The sequence below is a fragment of the Aethalodelphis obliquidens genome, unplaced genomic scaffold (assembly GCF_003676395.1).
Source record: "Aethalodelphis obliquidens isolate GAN/ISIS:26980383/991018 unplaced genomic scaffold, ASM367639v1 scaffold26, whole genome shotgun sequence".
Classification (NCBI taxonomy): domain Eukaryota; kingdom Metazoa; phylum Chordata; class Mammalia; order Artiodactyla; family Delphinidae; genus Aethalodelphis; species Aethalodelphis obliquidens.
The window spans coordinates 5469534-5492713 of record NW_020837970.1 but is presented as its reverse complement, the minus strand read 5'-3'; the positions used below and the strand labels follow the sequence as shown (position 1 = coordinate 5492713).

Genomic DNA, 23180 nt, shown 5'->3' with positions numbered 1-23180 from the left:
CTTTCTAGAACCTTCCTTCCTCTCCATGGTCTGTTAGGGGAAGAGGGTGGCGTGACGGGGTCTGGGGCCCGGGTTTCCCGGGCCAGTGTGTCGTCCCCGCGCAGCAGAGGGACAACACCCCATCCTCGGCGTTGGGGTTTCTGAAGTCCTGCTGGGATATTGGGACGCGTCGGGGACTCGCCCCAGCCTGCCGCGCGGCGCTGAGGGTCGCCGTCAATGGCTCCTTCCCAAACCGCATTTGCCGCTGCCTTCTGGTCGGATTCTCAGCGTCCCGACTGCTGCGGGGAAGGCGTCGGCACCGCTTCCACTCCTCAAAGGGGTAAGAAGGGTTCCCTGCCAGGTCGGCTACGCAGCCTGGCCGTCTCTTCTTGGCCGTCCACCTTCAGGGGCCGCAGGGCTGCTGGCCGCGCTCGGGTCCTCGGCAGTCCGCACGGTGCGCCGCGAGTGGCTTTCGCGTAGGATCGTCCGGCACGCAGCACTCTGGCCGCCTTTGCAGATTTCATGGAAACCTGGCTGCTGAGTACAGTAGATCCGATGTCAGCATTTCATTCGAATTCTGTAGGCAGTGGCAGTTTTCCTGGAAAACTTGAGAAGTCTTTAAATTCGTGCAAATTAACGGGTTCGCTTTTGAACTGAAAAAAAAAATTTTTTTATAATGAACTCTGACATCTCGGGTTGACCAAGCAGGAATTTTTTGTTGCACCACAACATAAAAAGGAAATGAGTTCTCTACCTTAATGTAAATAGAATTTACTTCCCACAAATTCGACATGGAAAAAATGCATTGATTACACACACGGTGGGGGGGGGGGTGCGGTTATGTTATGGCATTGGGGTGGGAGAGAGAGAGAAATAGATGCGATTTAAAATAATGTTTCTTGGAGTTCCTTTTACAGTTGTCCTGTTTGATTTTCTATTCCTTTTAGTTGATTTCTACTACAGACATCGCCCAATCAACTTAAACACATACTGCACACACACGGTTAAAGTTGTTTTCCATCATGCTTATTACGAGATAAACTAAATTTTGTCCAGAAGTAAATAGTTTGGTTTTGGCTTAAGGGTTGAAAGTGAAATTTATAAAAAATCCATCAGAATATTGAAATTTTACCTGCTAAGTTTTAGGATAAAAATCAGGGTGACTTGTGTTTTGAATGCCAACTTAGATGGATTTAATGTACCTGTTAGCTTTTTAGATGGTGTGACAAATTCTTGAAAGCCATTTTAAGGAGAGGTCGTTAATGGTTACAACCATTTAGGCATTGTTTGCATAACAATGGTGCCAATGTGTGGCAATTCTCCGGGTTTAGGAACAAGCAGGGAAAGCATGCAGCAAAAGAGTTTTGTTTTATGAGAGTCCCTAACCTCTTCAGGCTCTCTTTAAAGGTCTTAGGAGGCAAGAGCTATGCTGGAGAGAGGACTTCAGATTTGGGAGGGTTTGATTTTAGTCTTACTTTGGATTGGATTTTCCTCACAGCCCCTGAAAGGAGTTTTAGGTATCTAGGAATTTAATTTTGAAACTCTTCCAGTTCTCTTTTACTCTGACAACCCTCGCTCTCTTTTTTTCTCTTGTTCTCCCCCAGTAGGAAAGACAACTGATTTATAGCTAATTGAAGCCTTTAATGTGGAGTCTTTTAGCTCAGGGGAGACTTTTATCCAGTATCCACTTTCCCACTTATTACAAAGAAAAACAATCAAAAATGAAATAATGGATTGTAACTTGATTCTTTAATTTGTGGGGAGGAGGCACCTTATTTTAGGCTTGGCAAACAACCCTCATAAACACTGAGTATTACTAATCTAAAGGCAAGCTCTTTTCACAAAACCTTGTAAAATCAGGTATCTGCGAACATTCCCAGCAGCTTTCCTCCTCAGCTCTTTAGTGAGACTTCTGAATTTTCTGAGACAAGCGGCATGGGCAAGCAGCATCTTTAACATGAAGAGCAGAAGCTGCTTTTTTGGTAGCTGAGGGTAATGGGTAATGATTTTTTTTTACTTAAAAGGAAAGTAAGATTAATGGAGAGTTAAAAAAATTCACTTATGATCATGAAATTATATTAGTGAGTTTAAGCAGAAGAGTGAAGAAGGTACAGTGCACAGTCCTTTAGAGCGGTGATACCACATTCATTAGGAATTTTAAAAAGGGTAATAGCTAAAACATTATTATGCTAGCATGATTGTTGAATAACATGTAGGAAAGAAATACAGTATTTGTGTCAGAAAATGGTACAAGACAAATATAGATGGATCCTTAATAATTTTTGTCTTGTTAAATAAAAACTCTTTAGTGAAGGATATATAATGACAGGACTTTAAAATATGACTTGAGGACCAGTATAAAGTCACTACTTTTATGTAAGTGGTGATACTTTGAGTATTTCAAGTAGCATGCATTCAGAAAACTTTGCACTTGTGATGTTGTATTTTTCTGTATTTTTTCACCATTTTCTTTCTTTTTCTAAAAGTATTTTACATTTTTTATAAAAGGGGAATAGGGGAGATCATAAGAAATAAAAGTTACTGCTATTGTCCGTACATGGAAATGCTCCAAAATTAAAGTTCAATCCCAAAGAACGCTGAAAGGGCTGAACTCGTGGTTTTGTATTGACTCTCGGGCAATTACATTTAGTTTTTCAAATAAGCCTTCCTCTCTGAAGTTCCAACACCCATTTAGAACTGATCATCAATAGCAATATCATTTTTTGGAATATATCTATTTTTATTTTCCTAATACAGCAAGCTAGACCCCAAGTTTTAAAAGTGATTCTTTTTTTAAGTAATATGTTTAAACAAAACAAAACAAAAAACTGCAGACTGCCTTAGTCAAGAAAGACTGATAACTCCACCAACATCAAGTAGCGAGGGGACCACTTTGGGGCCGGGAGAATGTGCACTCTCCTCCTTGTATCCTAAGGAGACTGCTTAACAGCTAGCATAGGAGTGTTATTGTTTTTAGCTGTGCTTTTATGAATTAAAGATTTTCTGAGTTGTTCCTATTTTATCAGTCTGGTTTTTAAATTTTTGTATATCTGAATATATTATAGGAGTACACATATTATAAAATCAAGGCTTGCTCTTTGCTGACTGCCCCTAACTACAGGGGAGATCTCTTCCAGATTCCCAGAAGATCTTTGAAAACTACCGACTTTATCCCACCCCTACCTTCTCTATTGTCTCTATCATCTTTTCTGACTCTACTAGTCCCTCCTCCCCCCACCCACTATACACACATGCATTGTGTTGTCTCTCTGTTGATCACTCTGTTGATCTCTCTGTTAGTTTATGCCCATAACTAACACTAACATAAAGGGTTTTGTTTTCCTCTAGCATTTGATACTGTGAGGAGCTAAGACATAGGGAAGAAGGGGGTTATGGAGAGCTGACCCACTAAACTAGAAGAGAAAAAAATAAAAGGCAATTAACTGAAAATTAGAGCTAATGTGCATTGGGTAACTACTATTTATTCTTTTATTTATTCATTTAACAACCTTTTATTGAACACCTACTGTTTTCTGGGATCAATTTCAGTTCAGTTCGAAGGATTTTTAAGTGGCATCTTCCTAACAACAGCGCTTTTCGTTAAGCTGGTTGGGCTGAGGAAGCATGGGCCTCCTAGGAGCTTAAGGTCTTTTTAGAAAGATGGAATGCCAAAATTTGGTTACCAGTATGGCAGTAATTCAGTTGATCAATGTAATAATAACAATAATGATAATACTTATAATGCCACTTACATTGTGTATGGGACCTAATGGCTTACCTAGCACTTTCATATGTATCTTATTTGATCCTTGCAAAACCTTTTGAAGGAGACAGAGTAGGAAGAAGTAAGAATAATTGATAAGGAAGACCTTGGCCTTGACTTATAAAAAATTGATAAGAGCTTTCCTCACCATACACTTTGCTTTTCCTAACAGTCACATACTTTTTTTTGAGAGAGAAAGAGTTTTAAATCTTTATTTTTGTATATTGTTTCTGTTGCAAACATGGAGAGAATATGAACTGGTCTACTTCTTTTAAGAAGGAGCTACGTTTTGTGACTTCTGATTCCCTGGCTTTAAATTACTATATTTGCTATTTCTATGAGTTAGTGGGGGGGGGGGTTTATAGATCTGAGGCAAGATTCTTGCCTATACCAGGGATTATTTCTTAAAAGATGGTACAGGTTTGGTTACTTCCAAAGCTCTAATCAAGATTGTCTGCTTGATCATTAGTTGTTAATCAAATTTCACGTTTAATGGGGACCTCAGGTTTTCAAAACTATACTTTTTCATAATTGGACAGCTTTTTGATGTTTGTATCATCTCCATTTAACCCAGGAAAGCTAAACAACTTCATTGTAGGATTTGAATTAGATAACTTTTCGGGGGTCCTGCCTGATGCCTTCTACTGTACAGGCAGGAATCATATGGAATCATCATTTGCTGAGGTGCTTTTGTCCTTTATTTCTATAAAATGAGGAATTATAGTTTCTCTATGTAAGGGTAGAAGATTCTCTGAGGTGCGTGTTCTGTGAGGTCTGATTTCCTTGCAGCCTGGCTTAAGAGAAGCCAGGCATGCACAAGTTCTCTGTTGCATTAGACGATGATTAGCGTGATGATCAAACCATGACCAAAACAAAAACATCTCAAATATCAACATAGTTCTGTCTCCAGTCTTTCTCAGTTGGATAATAAAATACAAATACTAATGTCTATTTTTATCTTTTTAGTTATCTTAGTGACAGCTTGTAGGGGTCAGCAAACTACAGACTGTCTCTTTGATTTTGTAAATAAAGCTTTATTGTAACACAGCCACACCAATTCACTTACATATTGTCTGTAGCTGTTACTACAGTGGCAGAGTCAGGTAGTTACAACAGGACTGTATGACCCACATTTCAGAAAAAGTTTATGAGCCCTTGACTTACTTAGAAAAAAGAAAGGCTCTGAATAAAAATAGGCCTTTGTTCAAATCTTGGTCAGATTTGTACTTATTAGCTGTGTGCGCAGGTAACATTTATTCACCACACAATGCCAGGTATGGTGCCAGATTCTGGAGATGCAATAGTAAGTAAGGTATGGACAGTGTCTCTTCTCAGGGAGTTTCTTCACTGAGTATCAGTTTCTACATCTGTCAAAATTAAAGGTAATAGTAGTACCTACCTTACATGATGGTTATTGTCAGGACTAGGCGAGCAGGTGTGTGAAAGTAAGTGGCATATAATGATAATCAGCTAAGGGCTAGATCCATTTCATTTTTAGGAAGTGATGAATACATCTTTTGTTTCAAATTAATGGATGCCCATTTTAAGAAAGATCAGAAATGTATGACCCATAAAGTTTTCTGAAACAGGCCATTGTTTACCATTTTAATTAAGTATAAGAGTTTAATATTCTGGGTAGCTGTGGAATCCTTATATGTTTACACTGGATTTTCATCAAATGGGATCCCTTGGAGGTTTCCCTACCAAGGACTTCTCTTTACTAAAAAGTTACTAAAACAATTTCCCAGCCAGTATTTTAATAATCAAATTAGATGTCTGACACTTGTGCCAAAATTGTGCATCCATTTGCCTCAGTATACCCAATTGGCTGGGCCTAAATGTCAGATGGCAAAGAGTCATTTCTGGTATTTTAAGTAGTTTGAAGAAAGATCTTGCCAAGTCATTGGTGCAAAAATCTGGGAAGTATGGCAGCACAGGAGGACATTTTCAGAAGATACCTTTTGGAAATGGGAAGGTATCTTAGTTTATGAAATTGAAAATTGAAGAGTCTTTCAGTGCCCAATCTGGGGGCACTTCACCCTCCAAAAAGTAAAAGCACGCACATAGTGACTATTTTGAAAGTTCTCCTAGCGTTTCTTTAATTTCTTTGTTTGCTGTGACAGGTAATTTCAAAGCCAGTCCTTTCCCCTCAAACACCAAACCACTGCAGAGAAATGATTGCCATAGTGTCACCTTGGTTAATTTTTAATTGCCTTTTCAGACATGTCTTTGAGCTTTATTCCATTTTACCTTTCAGATATATGAGATAACCCAAATTGGGAATTTCTTATCTCTGGCATTTCTCTATTGCTAGTCTGTCTGCTTGTAAGATGATGGAGTTATGTGTAAGTTGTTTCCCTTCAAAATCTTAATGAGTTTATTTACAGTAAGTCTCTGTTTTGTCACATGATTTGAAAACACTTCCAGCCTTTGAAAATTCCAGTTGGAATAATAATTGAGTGCTTTCACCATCTAGACTTTTTCGGGGCTCTCAACAAAACTTCCCTGGGGCTAAACATGGGGATTTATTGACTTTTGTAGAATGTGGTTAAAAATTAGAATGTCTGTGAGTGAACATTCTAATTTTTATTATAGAAGGAATCTTTCCTTTTACTGCAGTTCAGCTCTGTTACCTCCAGAAGTAGATACCTGCTCTATTTCCTTTCCTTACCACAATCTGACCTTTGGAGAGCCAAAGTAGCAGTTTCTTTATCCCTAGATCTCTGGAAAGATAAAACCTATTGTCCAGTTGAAACTGGAAACACCTTATTTAGACAGAATTTAGGATATCATGGGTACCAAAACACTTTCCAATATTGATTATCGGGGGGAAATTCAAAATAATTAAAGATTATATTTTTATATATTTTCTTATACATAATTTTAATTTGTCTAGCCTGTCTTCAGATTTCAAGTCCAATGACTCTTAGGATATTTTGCCCTGGGTCATTTCTAGGGATTTCTAAGAGATTAAGCTGAGTCAGAAAATGGTATAAGATGTATGGTTCTTCCCTCAGTAAGGATGGAGCCTACCTCCAGGTAAGTGGATCTACCAAAGTAGTGTGAATTTAGTAAACCCACTAACAGGCAGAAATCACCTATTTCCCTCCTCCTCCAACCCCCACCATTGACACACACCAAATATATGGATTGAGGTGTGTGTAATGATGGAGGGTGTAGGGTGAAGGAAGAGGGGAAATAAGAAGACCTTCCCTGGGAAGACAAAATGATGAAATGTCTCTACAGATCTGCAGAGGATAACTTAAAGTCTTATTTCCCCAGGTGTGAAAATTGGACTCTCTCACTGAATCCTTTTTGGGAGGAAATTAGGAAATAGTATGAGACTGATTGGTTGAACATGAAACCAGTGAATTCTGCCTTATCTATATTTTAGAGTCTGATAACCAGCATACCAATATAACTTGATTTTCACAGGGAAGGTTATCTAATTGTATTATCTCAGGGTTATTTTTATCTTTAACTTCAGTCAGAGCTACCCTTTTGCTCCCCTGAATTTATTTGCTTGTTTCTTCATCTGATGTTTATTAGAACCTCTTGTGTACAAAGCATTGTTAATCACTGTCTGGCACAAAAGGATACATAGATGTGTACCCTGTCCTGAAGAGGCTGGAGAGGATTCCTATTTGGGTGTGGGATGAGAACATACACACAGATAACTATGGTGCATGATAGAAGATGCTAAATTCTTGACATGAATGCACTTAAAGCACCATGATGATTCAGAAGGTAAAGAGATGTTTCAGCCTCAGCACAGCAACAGCACATTGTATTGTTAGACATACTTGAGACGAAATCAAATATTTCAATCATACAGCAGAGTATAGACAATATAACAAGCATGCATACATATACCCAGATTTGTTTGTTCTTAACTGTTTGCCCTATTTGCTTCTAATCTTTTTAAAGAAATACACTGTCACTTCCCCTATGAACTTCTCCAGTTCCCCTCTCTCCTCTCCTTCCTTTCTCAGAGGTATTTGGCATTTATCTTTCCCATTGGTGTACGTATTCATACATGTATATGCATTCATAAATGATATATGTTATTTATTTATTTTTACTTAGTAAATATTTATTGAATTAATTCATGCTTTCTTATATTGTCCACGGAGGTTATTCTGCTGGATCCCATTAATAAATAAAATAACCATTTAAACAATTTGTACTTAATAATCACATATTTCCTGGCAAAATAATGAGTCCAGCAGCCAGGCAGCCTGGACTTCAACATTGACTCTGTCACTTGCCTAACTGTGTAACCGTGGGCGAGCAAAAGTGTGCCTCACTTTTACTATCTGTGAGATAAGGAAGGTGTTGTGAAGATTAAATGATTTAATACATGGAAAGCACTTAGAAAAGTACCAGACGGTAATGCCTCAATAAGTTATTATTATTACTACTAGTGCAACTATCAATATTATTATTCCAGAAATAAAACACTCTTTTAAAACAATACTAAATATGCTATATTACTCAGTTTTTTGTTTTTGTTTTTTTTCGAGTTTCTATGTGTTTCTTTTTTAACATCTTTATTGGAGTATAATTGCTTTACAATAGTGTGTTAGTTTCTGCTTTATAACAAAGTGGATCAGTTATACATATACATATGTTTCCATATCTCTTCCCTCTTGCGTCTCCCTCCCTCCCACCCTCCCTATCCCACCCCTCTAGGTGGTCACAAACCACCGAGCTGATCTCCCTGTGCTATGCGGCTGCTTCCCACTAGCTATCTACCTTACGTTTGGTAGTGTATATATGTCCATGCCTCTCTCTTGCTTTGTCACAGCTTACCCTTCCCCCTCCCCATGTCCTCAAGTCCATGCTGTAGTAGGTCTGTGTCTTTATTCCCATCTTACCCCTAGGTTCTTCATGACCTTTTTTTTTTTCTTAGATTCCATATATATGTGTTAGCAATGATATATGTTATTGTCTCGCATGCTAAACCTTTTAATATAAATGGTACCATTTATATCTTGGCTAACTAATTCAGTACTATACTTCATCCTGTTAGTTTAGAGAATTTAAATTATTCCTTAGCACCAGGCTTGAAAATAGCATTACTTTGTTTTTTGTTAATATTTGAACTTATTGTGTTTTAAACTCAAAGCTGATGTTATACATTCACCTTCGTATTTGGATTTCGTAAGTTATTTGATATGTGCATGTGTGCCTCTAATTCTAAAGAACCTACCGAAGAATGAAATTCTCCAACCTTAAAACTGAATCTAGCCCTTCTGTGGATGTTACTTATGTAATACCTAACAGATGAACATATTCTCTGAAAGCCCTTGTTACTTGTTTGCACTACTACTAAAATGTGCAATTTTTGCCTTGTATTATATTTTTCTGCGTAATCTTCTACTCCTAAACTGTACTAGATTATAAACTTTCATTCATGTTAGTATTTTGGAAGCATCTAGTTCAGTGTCTTACAGTGTAAATGCTTAGGGCATATTTGTTGAATGAATACTTGTTATATTTTATCATTAATAGCTACTAATAGCAGTGAATTATCTTTTTATTAATACTTTATTAATTAATATATTATCCTTTCATTATTAATGCTATGGTTTCCAAAGTACTTTTCACATATGATTGCTTTTAATAATTGTGGCAGTCCTATTATGTGAATATTATATTAATATCCCCATTTTATAAGTGATACAATCAAGCATATTAAAGTTAATTAATTTTTCCAGGATCAGTAGCTATAGGTGACAATTCCAAGACTCAAATAATCCTTTTCCTTCTCTCCTCATAACAATAAGAACAAGCACAAAAACCACAACAAAGACAAAACATTTTGGATTATTAGCCTAAAGCTCTGCTAAATGTTTTGCAGGATAATCCCAAACCCAGTTCTCTGACTACAAATCCCAACCTTAAGTCCAGTTGGTATTGTAGCTATCATTAGCAACAATTTCAGCCTGACATAAAGATGAGAGTGTGTGTTCAAACAAAAAAAAAAAGTTGATATAATCAACACTTTAGGTATGAATCACCTGGGTAGGTGTGATTCTTTAGGCTATGGGAAAGAACTGTATTTTTGGATTCTCACTGGTTGAGTAGTCACACATGGCCCTTAATAACACCTGCTTGTTTGTTTTTTCAGTCAAAAAGTGCTTTTCTTTGGTATGGTTATTCAGATTCACTTGGGAGTGAGGATTAATGAGACTGTTGAAAGCGAATATATTTCATAGTCTTTCAAATCTTCCTCTCTCCCCATAGGCCATCATTTTGTGTTATTTGACTATAAATTGTGTGGGAGAGGCACTTGCCAGAAAGAGTTGGGTGGATATGTTCTATCTTGCCTTTATGAGCAACCGTTTCTCACTAAGGCTTAACTACTGTTAGATCCATCTATTACATGTAACCTCAGCGGGGATGCAGAATAGAGAAACAGTGGTCCGCAGGAGTTCATGCAATAACCAAACTTTAACAGAGTTAAAGTGACAGAGCGTGGTGGTGATTGGGATGCACAATTAATGTTTCATTGTAAATGGCTCAAAAATCCTGTCTAAAGAAACTACTGTCAGGTTATTGCCTTTAAGCCAGATTTTATAATCTCCAGATTTCTGTCTTCACTTTTAGAGAGAACACATTGCTCTTCCTCCTCTACTTCCCAGTCAAACATCCCTTCTTCTCACCTTTCCCATCTCCTTTAAAATTTTTACGCACTTGTGCTTCTCTTCCCCTTCCCTAAGTATTTCTCTCAGACAGGCCCTTGATGACCCTCATTCCTTGGTTAGACTCATTTACCTGTTTTCATAAAGTGCTTAGCTGTGCCTGGGAACCTTTGTAGTCAGCTCTTCCAGCTGTTGGCCCGAATGGTCCCTAGGGAGACCAGAAGCAATGAACCTGGAATAACCACATTTGACTTCTGTGAGCCCTCTTGAGAATTTAGTAATTACTTAATGGATTGAATTGGTGACATATACTATTCCAGATAACAGCCTAGGTTGCATTAAATTAACCTTCACAAATGGGTATTTATTGGGTACTCTTAAAAGACTACATGTGTTGGCTGTAATTGCTCTTCCATGTTTCTCCATGCTGATAGGTATTTGTACCGAGTGAAAAATTTCTCAGATTAAAGCCTGGGTGGTAGTTGTAGCCATTTAGTGATGTGTGTCATTGTGTTCAGCACATTGAGCATAAATCCTGTCTTGTAAACAGCAGGGAGACTAATGAGGTTTGCCCACATTCTGGTATCATTACCAGGAATTCCAACAGAGAAAAAGAGAAGAAAGAAAGAAAAGAAGTTTTTTTCAGAGTGATTTTTGGAACTCCTGATGATCCAAATTAAGGAGAGAGATGATTGCTCAACATTAAGTATAGTCACGTATGTATAAATATGAGTACGTAAACTACATTTAGCTAAAACAGAAACCAAACATTCTGCTTTTATGAACACTGGCAAAGTCAGTGACTTAGTTCTATAGAGAGCTAATGAAGGGCTTATTTATGAGTGTCTTTAATTGTGAGGGTGTAGTGGGACGGCTATTGAAATAATGCAGCTGTTAACATGATAGCACACTTTTTGCTTTCTCAGAACTCCTTATCATTACAGCCAATTAAAATTTCACATTATTTTTTGTCTTACAATTTTTGGAGTGATTCTGCTGTTATTTTTATAGTCACAAATGACTTCTGAACAAACCAACTTTCTTGTGAGAAATCTTTCAAATATGTTTTTTTAGGTTTATCTAAGGTCTTTATTATTACTGCTAAATAACTTGTGTGTTTTGATAATGTCACATCAAGGGATTCAATTATTGCTTAATGCCTGGGCTACTTATCTTCCTGGATTCAAATTTTCATGAAAGCTGGTATCATCGCACCTTTGGCACAAAGTGTGGTCCGCACATTTTTGTGTTTGGATAAATGAGTAAATGGATGAATACTAGAAAATAATATTGTCTGATCCATTTGCAGAGTTACTAATAGACAGAATGCTGGGACTAGAAAGTGAATTCCAGGGTAAAGTGTTTTGAAATAAATAGCTTTCTCTCTTTAAAGAAAGCGCATGCATATTCTCTGTCTCTCTCAAGGAGAACTCCCTTCCTCCACTCCCACTTACCCCTTCCTTTGAAATGGAAGCCCTCAGGGTACATTGTAGAGTAGTGAGCAAGGCAGTGGACTGTGCATTAGAAGACCTGTGTTCTGGTCCCAGCTCTGCCAGGGATGTATGCTCATTTAGCAGTTCCTTGTACATGTGGGCACACGATAAATAGTCACTGAATTAATGATTGAACAAATTACTCGATTGCTTATTTAGTACTTCCTCGTACGCTAGGCTCTCAGGATATGAAAATGCTTTGTGATATTGGGTAACTTACTTAAATTCCTTAGACGTCACTTTTATTACTTATAAAGTGATAGGACAGAACGAGTTGCTTATTTACTAACCCACCTAGTACTTATAAAAATGACTGGATTAGAAGAGTTGTAAGATTTCTTTATCCCACCCTGACTCGGCAGAACTCTTTAATTTCCTGGGTCCCGACCTGGGATCATGAGATCAGAAGGACAATACCAAACTTGTTTGTATATCTAGTTACAGTCTTTCTGGGACCCCAAATTTTCACTCAGAACAGTGTTTTTTAAAAATATTTTCCCAAGGATGTCCTTACAATTACCAAAAAGTAGTCCACAGAAATCTCTGTTAATGATTCTCCTTATGTAAATGAGTGATTAGCAGTGTCATAAAGACCCACTGGAAATAAAAATTTTTGTGTTCACTGAACACTTAGAGTACTAGAAATTAGAGCAGTGACTCCCAACAGAATTCCTCCTTTAAGTCTTAGGGAACATTGATTTTAATACTTGGTGATAGTGGTAGAAAGAAAAGGTTTGTTGGCACTTTTCCTCCAAACCATTTTGGCAGCTTCTTTGTCAACCTAAGCTCATGAAAACCACGGTGGGTCGGGTAAACTCTGTGGAGAGGGAACTTGTCAGAAGCTACGGCTTTTCACTTGAGTCTAATAGAGACTTAGCACTTTGCAGGTCAGTGCCACTGCTATTTGTCTCTGACCCAAGAGATCTGGAGTTCTTCACATCAAAACCACATCTTGCTGAGCAGAGATCAAACGTAGGAAGGTAAGGATTCTGCCAGTGATTTATCATGCCAAGGAGAGTGATCAGGCCATATGGGGCTGCTGCAAATGAAGTTGACATTCCGGCAGTTTCTCTTATAAGTCTCACATGTAGTTATGGCTAGTTTTTCTTGTAGAGGAATTCCGGGTCAAGTGGCAGCTTTCAGTGGCATTTCTTAGCAAGCCTTACCCCCAACATGAGGTTTACTTCAAAATCACGTCCTAGCAAGATATTTTCTTATGGTTTATGTAAATAGCAAAAAAGGATTTCTTAACCAAATATTTGAAGGTTAATTTGAGCTTTTCATTTGATGTCTCCTTTTTTTCCCTTTTCTGGGAAGGTAACTATTAAAAAACAAAAGAAAAAAAAGAAAGAAAGAAAGGAAAAGAAAAGTTAAGGTGATTTGAGGTCTACAAAAAACCACTTTCTTCCTAAATATTAGATGTGACTTTAAGGTAATGAAATTGACTCTATAAGCTATGCTTAATTAGGCTCATTAGTTCATCACATTTTATTAACTCAGGGCTTTAGGAATGAATGACTACGAATATTACAATCCAATTCCTGGGGTAAGGAAGGTATCACGTAGACCTTTCTGTATATTTGTAATGGCCAAGAGCAAAGAGGAAGGATTTAATTATTTAAGTACAAAATAGGTATAATTATGTTTGAAAGTATTTGCTAACATTTAAGTCAAGGACAAAAATTTTAATTTTAATTGATAGAAAAAATTCAATAATCCCCCTGTTCTTTTAACTATTTATATCAACAGATACATGAAAATAGTTGTGCAACATAAAATTCAGCTTGTTGTTTGTTTACTGTCACAAGGAAATGTTTAGTCTCCTGTGGAGAAATCACTCATTTATTGGTTCAAAGGCCTCTTCAACCTTAGGATATGCACTGGGGTGTTTCAGCCCCTCTTTGCACAGGATATTTGCTTTGTAACATCAATGAAAGATGATATTGGCCTTTAAATGTAGTAGTTCATGACATTAACTTCTAATTCAACTGAAGATATCAGTTGTCCCTTTTGTGTTTTACTTTTTCTTAATGAAAAAAATTACTATAAATGGAATGGGCTTCGGTAGTTAGAACTGGGTCTCATCCAGTAGTCAAAATTCACTTGATTTCCTGAGGTGTCAGTATATCTGTTTATTAACTGGGAATTATTATTCTGACTGATGAAGTACTTCAAATCTGCAGGAAGCAAGTTTAAATATAGTAATAACATGGACTTTCTCCCAGTTTTCAGCCTTGGCATCCTTGGAGTGTGTACAACATCCACAAAAACCTGGTAGCGTTGCCAGGTAAAATATAGGGTGCCTGGTTAAACTTGAATTTTAGGTAAATAATGACTACTTTTTAAATATAAGTATGCCCCATGAGTTGCCAGTGATTTAGGACATACTTATTCTGAAATTTAATTAGCTGTTTTTCTGAAATTCATATTTAACTGGGCATCCTGTATTCTTACTTGCTAAAACTGGCAACCCTAAACTGTTACACACATGGTTTGTGATTTTTATCTGTGACCAGCAAATAAACATCATTTTAATGGAAAATTAATTGGCAATAAAGTCAAAGACCAAAGGAATCCTTTAAAATTATTGCACTTGAATAATGAAAAGGCATGTCGTAGAAAGATTTTTTTTTTTAACCCTATCAGTACTAGTAAATAAATAGGGCAACTAGGCCCATTGTAAGACAGCTTAATCTCCTAAATGAATTGCCCCAACCTTTTAATTCAAAATCATACAAACAAAAACATTGAGATAAGCTGGGTGCTTTTTCAAATGGGGACCCCTGTGGCTTTGAAAATAAACACTTCAGTCTCCTCCCCACCACCAACGCCCACACCCACACTCACTAGCCTTTCTGATGTCTTCCATTTGCAAATGAACAGGCTGAATTCTGAGCAAGAAGACTAATTAAACCTGGGAAAGATAGGCAAAGGAACATTTGTTTCCAAGCAGAAGTCCAAAAGAAATCAAGTCACATTCTGCTTTCTCAAGACTGACAGGAGGGCCTTAAAGTCCTTCCTGAAGTTCCTTCTTCTCCAAGCGTATTTCCTACACCACTGCTCAGACCCTCTCAGGGCCAGGCTACAGTAGTGTGTTTGAACCGACCCGCATTAGTCTGTCTTCATGGCCGAATCAGGCAAGGGTCACAATCAGAAATTCTGAGAGACTTAGTCAGAGTGTGGGATGACCTTCACCATCTTCACCTTCTTCTCCCATCCTTTTGCCCTATGTGTCTCTCGTGGTTTAGCAAAGGGGTCTTACTGGCAATAGAGAGAAGAATAAATGGAACAAATAAACACAGAACAAGGAGTGTCTAGCTTTTTAAGAGCACTAATAAATTGCCTTGAATTGATGGTTTACATTCAGAATCAGAATCAATTAAGAGTTTGAGTGCACACTATACCAGACTTTTCAGTAATCCAATACTTTAATCCTTACAACCACTGGATGAGGTGATTTTCTTATTTTAGAGTTGAGAAAATTGAGCCACAGAAAGATTAAATGACACACCTAAGTCACACCATTTAGTAATCTTTATACATGTAGAAATTTGATCCGTAAAGAAATAGTTTGAGAGCAATGGGGAGGCAGAATTTGATCTTAGGACACCTAAGAAGAGCAAAAAGACCTCCATGATATTCAACATAGGTGCTAGTCAAACCTGGTGATATGACTGAGGCTGGGAAAGTCACACAGTTTAGGTCTGTGGTAGAGATACCTGCCATAACCCTTGGGATCCTGAATCACTAGGTCTGCTCTAATCTGTGTCACAGGTTCTTGGAATTACCCCCAGAGCCCTTTAATCTCAGTAATCCTAGCTGCTTCATTCTGGGAAAGAAGGCAGCCCCCTACCCCCCATACTTCGCCTCCTAGTTCATTTGGATGGAGCCTCGTCCCCTGAAGTCTGGCCAAACTGAACTGTCCTCTGGGGGACGTGACTAATGATCTTTTGTCTCTGTACTCTCATCAGTGTCCTTTCACTTTCAGAAACAGACCTTGAGGTTAGATGGATATTTGAGAAGCTGGGTGGATCTTGGCTACCTAACTGCTAATATCCTAACTTATTTCTGTTTACAGCGTTAACACAATTTGTGTAATCATGGCATGTTAGTGTAATATGTTGGACATACAGCATTTATTTTAAAATACTCTGGCACAATCAATTTAGATTAATATTTTAAAGCTATTTTAAAATGTTGCCTCTAGTTTCTCATTTCTTTGACTTTGTGCTATTTACATACTTTCAAAGTCTAGTTTGCAGTCTTTTCTGTTGAAGCCTTTTCCTTTCTCCTGCCTTTCAGCCTAAGACTCAGGATGAGTGGGATTCAAGGCATACAATATTGAGTCTATTATTTAAAACTGTTAATTGATTAAAATTAAGATTGATAAACTAGTCCTTGTCAAAGCAGGCTTTGTAAAACCATGCTTTTTGCCAGGAAACAATTACACCTATTGAACAAAGGCCACGTCTCGATAATATCAAAACATTGACTTTAAAGCGAAAAATGCAATCAATCATCTAGGTGTTTTCCTATACAATGCCATTTGGGTGTTTTTTCACTTTTTAGCCAGATGTTTTGGCGTGAAGCAAAGCGAAGAATGGAAGGCAACAGAACCACTGTTGCTCTCACTACCTTAGATATTTCAATAGGAAGGTTCTCCTCTCACCCCATAAGTGATCTGGACATTTGCTTCTTTGTTTTATTTTATATAGGTGGCCTCTTAATTAGAAGTAAAATAAGGTGGGGATTTTTGTTCATTAAAGTTAAAAATACCTTTATTGCCTTTGATTATAATATTTAAAGGCTACCAGCTTTGCAAGGTAGCATACTGAGGTGATCATCAATATAATTTTTTATAACAGTAGAAATTTAATTTTATATAGGTAGATGATAGTGCTGTCTGTACTTTGTTGTCTGTAAATCTCTTTAAAGTACATCAGCAGAAACAATGGAACAGTCATGTAAAAGGATATAACTAACGTATGACAAGTCCTCAAACTACTTCTTTCCTTTCTTAATTAAAAGTAATTGAACTTTTTCCTATAAATAGATCAGTCTGGTTATTGATTTGCTGTCTGGTACTCTCCTTTGATGAACCAAAAGCAGTTTAGCGGCAAGCCGAGTAAAATTCAACTCTCCAAGGCATAATCTACTGCAGGATTTAATACAAATCATTTGAAGCATTTACTATTAAAAAAACAAAACATTTTATTACTGAAATAAAACATGGCAGCTTTATGTCAAAGATTCATTGAGGATAGGAAGTTATTTACACCTAACTCCTATTAATGCCTGCTGCTTTGAGAACTCCTCAGGGGTTTAGATTCTCCAATTAGAAAATTCATGGCAGCCTCTCTCTATTGTCACAGCCACTTTGCTGTGGGCTGGAAGTGTGGTGAGCCTGATTTGTCCTTGACTGTTTTCCTGCTGCAGAAGTGGCCAAGTGATGTGGCTTGGCTTGCATGGCTAAGCTTCACTGTTTTGAATCTTTATCCAAGTAACTGCTGAGATTTATAAAACAAATTAAAGCAATTTTTAGAAGAATCAAATTCCTGTTGACAGCCAGTCTGAATTCCTTATCCCACCTTCGCTTCTTTCCCCAGTAACATGATTTATTAAATCTTTCGAAAACTGTCTGCATGTTAAGTGCTGTGTTAGAATGTGGGGGGAATCCAAATGATGCCGGGAGACCTTTCTTCAAGGAACTTAGAAAAGGCAGAAACTTCCGTTTTAGCCAACTAAGCCTTACGTACATTCACATTTTATCTCACCTAATTGTACAATAGCCCCGCAAGGAACAGGCCTTATTTCTGCTTTTATAGAAAAGGAAACAAAGCTCAAAGAGTTTCAAAGTCTATTTTAGATGGCTCCGGATTTACACAAGTGGTAAAAGGAAGACTGATTTTAAATGGAGATTCAACTCTAGTACTTCCATTCTAGTTTGTTCTATAAGGAAGATAAAGAAGTACATGCAAGATTAATCACCTCAGTGCAGTGCTCAATGAATTTCCTACTTCGTTTTACATACATAGACATGACCCTCATGACATCTTACCATGACTGTTGAATAATTAAGCAACTTCAGTCTCTCTAGTTGTCTTGGGGAGAACAGACTTGCATGTTACTTTGTTATCCTGGTGGTATGTTTTGAAAAAAATTGTATAAACCAACCTAGTCATCTTGAATTGGCTTTCAAAAAGCCTGCCTTTATCATCTTTACTGTTTAAAGCCAGGGACACAACCATATATTTCATTCATACTTCAGGCCACCTCTCTTGGATGCTATGAGATGTCTGTTCCTTTCAGGTTCGGGAAGGGACACTTCTGTTCGGCAGAAGGCATGTGGAGTATTGTCCTTGTTAGAGTTCTTAAAAGCATTCCACCAGGAAGGGAATAAAATTTGTGAGATGGGGAAATAGATGACATTTCCTGACCAGGTTCTCAGAATTCTAGGATGCTATGAAGTAATTACAGAAGGAAACTGTACTTACAGATTTTTTCCAAATGCCTGTGTGGCATGTCCCTAATTAACTGCCATTATGAATTTTAATTTTAATTCCCTTAGCTGGGTGAGGTAACTGAGAGCCAGGTAGCTGTGATCGTTTCATAAAGACTGGCATTTGATGCCTGTTTTGGTAACTAGATTCTTCAGAGAAAGAAACATATGAAAAAGGAAGCACTTTGATGCAGTGAATTTGTAACCAGCTTCTAAATCAGGCAAGGTTGGCCATTCCCTTTTTCTTCTGCGCATCCAAAACCAACCCTTCTGTGGAAGGTCGTTAGGATAGGGGTTGGTTTTGAAGTCCCCTTCCTGGACCCTCAAATATAGCCCTGTGGTTGTAAGAGCACAAAACTTTTCTTTAATAAGCCTAGGAAAATAATTTTCTCTCTGAGGATCACAATATTGTGGCTGCTGTCCTCTGGCAGAAGTTCTTGCTTCTGCATGTGAGGAGAATGCAGAAAATGTCCCAGGACCTCACCTCTGAGTGGAATCCACTAGGAATGTAAATCACTACTGTTTCCATAACACATTTTGCCTTCTAGAAAGAAAATGAAAAAGTATTTTGCTGTCACCCGTGTTGATTGTGCTGAAGGAAAAAAGGACTCAAACAGAATTCCTTGTGCTGAATAATTTTAAAGAGACATTGTGAAAGAGGTGCTCATATTTCCTGGTCGACCATCAAATCTTCTTTCTAAAGAAACACCAACAAAATTTAAATTTAGAAAAAGCCCTGGGATGGGAATCAGGATATTGGGTTCCAGTCCCTATTCAGCCACTAATGGGCTGTATGACCACGGGCAAGTCATTGGACTTCTTTTGACAAGTTTATTTATATAACACTTTCCTTCTGCATAGATTGTATCTAAAGCCCTTTCCAGCTCTTTGAATCTAGCTCTTCTTTTGTTTTTTTTTTTTTTAGCTCTTCTTGATTAAAGCAGCCTTTACTATATTTAGACCAAGAAAAAAGTTATTCATTCATTAGTGCATTTAAAAATAGTACTTTAATAAGGCTTAGCTGTTAAAGTATGAGCTTGGCATCCTGCATAGTTTCAGAATAAGAAACTAAAACCAATTTGGGGGGAGATGAGCTGTTTCCAGTTGTTCTTGGTGATCACTTTGCGTAAGTTTAAACATGTTTGTTCTAGGACTTTTTTCCACCTAAATTTCACTTTTTTCAAATGGTATATTTCTAGCACATTAGTTGCATGTTCAAGTATAAGACATAATTGGAAAAGGAGGCAGTAACTTTTGAACCTGGAGGATGGAGTAGACTATGGGCATGGAGATACATGATTCAAGTAGTTATGAAACATCAACCTGCACTTAGAAAAGGAACAAAACAAATCTACAGTGTCACAGAACCTCTGATAAACTCTCTTATTGAGCGCCCACTGGTGGTCACATGTGTTCTATACCCAGTACCTCAGACAGGCAGAGTATTAGAACTAGGAAGTCCTTAGAGATGCCATCTTCCATTCAATTGGTAGTAGCTTTCTAATGTGCCATGTTGAGAAGTATTCAAGAGTTTAACTGGAAAGTGTCATGATCAGTTATCAATGTCTGTCAAGGGACTGGAAGGAAGATTTGTATCACAGGTGCCATCGATGAGCCTGTCTTCAGTTGCCAAGTCTGGTATTGTTATAGATGAATGAGGGACGGTGGGAGACTTGCCGAACATTTAGTGTGAAACCAAGACCGGAACACAAGCACTTCACCTCCTCCTCCTCCTTTCGCTGTGGAAGAAAATAGAACTGTTAAAGTGGTATCCTCTTATAAATAAACCCCCAGGCATAATCAGCCTAAATAATGAACTATAAAATGGCCAAACTACATAATTGGTAGTGGTCAAAGAAGGACCACTGCCATGCTCCAGTTCCTTTACATAGCTGAGCTTCCACTTCCTCGCCTATGACGTGGAAATGATGACAGTGCCTACCTCATGTGGTAATTTTGAGGATTAAACGAGTTAATACATGTAAAGTGTCTGGAACAGTGCCTGGAACATAGTAAGCACTCACATGTTAACTTTCATCATTATTCTTTTGATCCATTTGGTTTTCAATTCTGACTTTACAGTAAATTTTCTAATTATGTTCTTTCTACTGCCTTTGGCCTAACTGAACACAGATCTTTAACTTACTGTTATAGTTCAGCAGAGAAGAGGGGGGGAAACCAGTAATGTTAAGAGGAATGGAAAAGCTCTATACGTAACTTTGGGAGACCTAGGGTCAAACTTTTGCTCTGTAAGTTATTTGCAGTGTAAATTTAGACTTGTAACATAAATCTTAGTTTACTCATCTGGAAGGAAAATACCTACATCACAGATTTGTTATATAGATTAAGTGAAATAGTGAAAATGCTCAGTAAATGGTGGGTACCTAATAATGTTAATAATCAGAATTATTTTTTGAATGTGTATTATCCATATACTTGGAGTTAAAACGAATTTGGTCTTCATGGTATAGTTGGGCCTGTGTAGGTGTGCTCTGTTAGCACAGCTCTTGGAGAAGGACTTACTTATCAAACAATTCTGTTTTTTCATCTGTGGGTTCAGAGATCTGGTGCTTTCTTTGATGAACCCCAAGTCCTCTCCTCAGAAGGATATTCTCTTGGCTTCTATCAGGCAGGTATGGTTCTTTGGTTGGATTTCTCCGAGGCACACAAATTACTTGTCTAGTGTTTGATAAAATTAGAATTTAAAATCTATTATCCTTAAAGCATATTCATAGTAGGTATTCAATAATACTTTTGAATGTTGTTACCCCATCATACCATTGGAGCTGTTCCTATGTTGGTCTTTCCCCACTACAGTGCTGAACACTTAGTTCGAGGGCAGGGGCTGACCCTATTTATTTCTGTATCCCTAGTGCCTTGCATAGTGCCTACCATATAGGGATTGTGAATAACAGAAAAATTAATAACTTTACGGGAGACAGGACAAAGACACTCCCTTTCACACAGCACTGTCCTTTTTCTTCTTTTCCCTCTCTTTTCAGCTCCTCCCTTCCTCCCAGTAACTAGTGTCGTGAGTCATTTACTAGCCTTAATTCACCTTTTTAGAAGATAATATTTCCTTCATTTCCCCTTTTCACAAAAGTGAAAGGTGACATGTCTTCATATAAGGAAATGGCCTCGGCCAATTCTGGAAAAACTCTGTGGTTAATCAGTTACTTTTAATTTAAATATATATGTTTAATGCTGTATTACATTGTAAACTCCCAGGCTGATTTATGGTCTCAGTCTGCCTTAATTAACATCGATTCTAGGGGAATAGTAAATGGGAATGGCCTTCACAATTGAGGCTGAACAATGAACTCTCTGGGTGTTGTCCAATTTGTAACATGATTTACATGGAAGCCAGCCCTTCCTTTCCTGGGGTTATCCCTTTTTCATCTAGTGTTTAGGATGGGTTATATATAATCCATAGATAGGAACATTTGCTGTCAAATACTTTTGCTGATTTAGAGCTAGGCCACAAAATGGTCACTATTAATAAAGGAGGAGAAAAAAACCTAATCTGAGGCTTTGCAGGGATTCCAGGTTCTTGCTATGTGTCATCGCTTGTCCAGTCTGTGGCATTTTTATGAAGTGACCATAATGAAAGTCAGATTAAACGCACAGGATATATACATTTAATCAACAGCCATTGGAGTCTGTGGTGCTGGAACAGTTATAAGAGCCCCATGAATGCAAATTTATTGCAAAAGAATCCAAGGGGTGGGGAATGAATGTCTGCTGAATGGTACTACCTGACACGGGACACCAAAAAACTTTCCAGAGTGAGTGATTTAAGTGTAAGGTTTGGCTTGTAAAGCTGCCAGCTGCTTGGTTTCAAAACTTGAAACATTTCCAAAACATTGGATGAGGCACTTTATATGTGCACTAGAGTAAGTACTCTGGTTTTACTGCCAATTTAAATGTGCTCAGTTTACAGTAATGAGCTTGTATAGGCATTACCTTGTTTATAGAAAGTGGAACAGGAAGAAATGAACATTAACCATTACCAGTAGCAATTCCCGTTGCCTTCTGCCATATCACTGATGGCAAGCAAAGTTTCTTCCAATTTGAGAATATGTCACAACTGACATTGGTGTGTACTTGGCTTTAACGCCGTGTTGCTTCAACATGTAACAGAGTAACAAATGCTGTAATCCACTGTGGCTCTGATAAGGCTGCTCAGACCAGTTGACTGTTGCCTTACTATTTTTCCTAGAACAGATGTGAAAAGCATTCCCAGATACGGGAATCATGGGACAGTAGAGTAGGTAGGTACCCTGGCTATACACAATTGAGTTTATTTTAGCCAGGTCTGTTTTCTACAAGCAAATCAGTAATGTGAGTCATTTATTTTCTCCTAAACAAATTATTTGGGTGTGTTTTGGTGCTGTACATGGAAGCATTGGCCTTTGTCTTTTGGGATGACTGGCACAGGAACCCCTTTAGCCCTCTCGTACTCTTGAGATCATATACTGGAGACAGACAGATATATTTAGCCTGAAAGACATAATTTGCTCAGCCTGGAAAAGAAAGTATAGAAATCTAAGGAGATGTTAGTGAGCACAGTGCCTAGAAGGGAGTAGGCACTCAATAAACATTGTTGAAGGAGATAAGAAAAGAAGGGAAGAAGGGAAGGGAGGGTGTTCAATAGGAAGAGACCATGGGAACCCATATTTTAAGAGACATATCCTCATGAGTTCAGCTGTGTTTAGAATCGACTTTTTAAAACAAAAAAGTCCCTACTGATCGCCAGGGACTCCTTGTCTTTATTTCTGCGTTTCTTTGCGTGGCTTCTG

The 23180-nt window shown here is 37.8% G+C and overlaps 1 protein-coding gene across 1 annotated transcript in view; it reads left to right on the top strand.

The window, feature by feature from the left end:
• ALDH1A2 (aldehyde dehydrogenase 1 family member A2) overlaps positions 1 to 23180 on the top strand; it is a 333819-nt gene that overhangs the window by 238104 nt on the left and 72535 nt on the right. The gene's annotated exons all lie outside the window — the stretch shown is intronic.